Raw genomic sequence first — 2,850 nt, 5'->3', positions numbered from 1 at the left:
CTTCGCAATAAACTCCGCGGCGCGATCCCGGGGAACGGCACCGACGGACCGGGATGCGGGGGTCCCCGGGAGTGGATGGGAAGGGCAAGTCGGGTCTGAGATGCAGCTCAGCGCTTACTATTTTGGAAGTGCTTCCCGGGGCAAGTTTTAAAATTAGAGCGTGTGCTGGCGTCTTCGTCCCCGGGCGGCTGCCACATCCACCCCAGTCCCAGGGACGCGCGAGGGTCCAGAAAGTTGTTAGAGCCCAGTGCTGCCCATCAGTAGCCACCATTCGTTATCGCACAGCTTTTTAAAATTGATTTGGGAACAACTGAAATAGATCGAGTTAAATGTGTGCTCTTGCTACACATAGTAGCATTTGGCTTTTTTTTTTTTTTTCTTGACCACATTTGCAAAAAGAGGGAATAGAGACTTCTGTAATGAAAGGGAAAAGGAAAATGAAAGGACCTGAAAATACTGAACTGTGGAGTCTGGGCGGCTTAAGTTTGAAAAAACACACGAAATTAGTAGGACTACCCAACAGCGTTTCTGAGAAACCATATCACAGGTTGTGAGGAAAATCAATGCTGAAAGAGGAGGCGCGGGCACCGAGCTCCTCCTTCCAAGAATCCCAGAAATAGTTGCTGAGTTGCTTTTTATTATTAATTTTTTTCTGCTGAGGATAGAAAATGACACATTGAAAATAAAATCATTAACTATTAACTATATCTTAAGCACTACTCTGTATGTCTGGGAAACTTTGGATAATGTCTTTTCCTTTAGATTTTGTGATGGAGGAATTCATTCACGTTGATGCACACTATGTAATGGATACCGTATATAACTTGTCTAATACTAAATTTACATTTTATAATGAATTACTTTTTAAAGGTTTATTAGACAAGTGTAACCAGTAGGCTGGTTACTGAATTAGGAAAAATTATAGTTGGTGCCATACTGAAAACAAGATGAACCAATATTCATTGGAGAGCAAATCATTTGGGCTCAGGCTACCAATGACTTTAGTAGGACAGTTTTAAGAGAAATTGCAGTTCTGATGAGTTATATGTTGTTGTTTTTTTTAACCTGTCAATTAGGTAAATAAAAGTAATTTTCTTGATGACATATTTTAGGAAAGACAACAGAATTCCACAAATCATTTTAATCATCCCAATAGATAGCAGATATTTTAACCTTAAATTGTCTTAGAAAAGTGGAATGTTGACTCCCAGTATATAAATGGTAACATAACTTCTCTAAATTGCCATAAATCCCTCCTAAAAACTCAGCCTAAGTGTTTAAGTATCTACAAAGTTATGGAGGTCCTTAGGAAAGATGACTTAAAACTGAAAATGAAATGTCTGGCTAGTTTAAGCATTTTAATTCTTTAATAGAAGAGGAACCAATATGAAGTTTTAAGGAATTATCCTAAAGTTACTCAGAGTTACCACAGTTGATAAAGTCCTTGCCCCCTGGCTGATGAGGGCTTAATTTAGCTCCCTTGAAAGACTATCCTTTTCAGGAGTTGCTTTCTTTGACTTCCTAATCACCAGAGGCACACTCTCTCCCTCTAGTGGCTAAGCATTCAGACACTTTACATTTGGTGACTGTCTCCCCAGGAACTGGGGGGAGGGTTTGGGGGGAGGGTGTATTAGCTCCAGATTTTAGGATGGTAAATGATCACTTGTGAGAACTAGACCATTTGTGGAAACTTGCTCCTGTTTTTAACATCCTATGTTCCTTTCTAATTTGCAGATCCTGGCATATCCAATGTATCCCAAAGAAGTCAAGATTATGTTTACATACTACAGCTAAGGGTTCTGTTTCATCCTCTGCAGTTGAATAGTCCTGGCTCTGAGACTCAGGGTTCCACTTGCGGGAAGGAACCTTTTATAAACTGCAGTAATTCACTTTGTTCACAGTTTTTCTCAACAGTATTTTTAATGCTGGTTAGAAAGCATATTTTCACTTTTTACCCCGACTACACTGCACACATTTTTAAAGTACACGTATCGTTAGCCTGTGCATAAAAATGCACTACCAGGGAAGTACAGTACCATCCTATTCGCCCATTGTATCCAGTTGGATAGTTCAATTTTCACTTTGGGGATGGGGGTGAGGAGGTGGGGAGAAAACATACCTGACCCCCACCTGACTTCACACAGTGGGTTCTTCCTGATCCTGTCAGCCCCATTCCGCTGAAACCATGCCTTCCCAGCTCCAACTCATATACTAGCGCCTTGCACATCTCCTTCACTATACAATTTGTAAATATTTTATTCACTATAATGTCATCATTTTAAGGGCAGGGATGATGTATATTCTGCTAGCAACTGTTTTCTTAGAACTAGCAAAATGTTTGGCCTGAGTTGTTACTCAAAAAACATCTGCTGAATGGATGAATATAGAGCTAATCACATACCTAGTTCCCATGCGTTAAACTGTTTTCAAGGGACAAAATGCATAGATATCGAAGATACATTCTTATCCCATCAATAATGTGGTCACTGGACAATGTGGCCCAGTTGGTGATTGTCCAGTACATCAAAAGTTTGCTGGTTCAATTCCTGGTCAGGGTACATACCTGGGTTGCAGCTCAATCCCGGTAGGGGACATGCAGGAGGTAGTTTCGCTCTCATATCGATGTTTCTCCCTCTCCCTTCCTCTCTTCCTCTAAAAATCAATAAAAAATATTTTAAAAAAGGAACTTGTTCAAATCTTAGATCCTAAATCATGTTATAAATACAATATACTTAGCTCTGGCTTATGGTTCTTGTGAAGAGTGTGATATAAATTGGTAGATATACAACTTACAAGTATAAATAGTAAGAGTGATTAAAACTGTATATCAAATCTGATTTGTGTATGTAC

This window comes from Myotis davidii, unplaced genomic scaffold (genome assembly GCF_000327345.1).
Source record: "Myotis davidii unplaced genomic scaffold, ASM32734v1 scaffold268, whole genome shotgun sequence".
Taxonomy (NCBI): Eukaryota; Metazoa; Chordata; class Mammalia; order Chiroptera; family Vespertilionidae; genus Myotis; species Myotis davidii.
The sequence above is the reverse complement of the archived record's forward strand: the minus strand, read 5'-3'. Positions refer to the sequence as shown.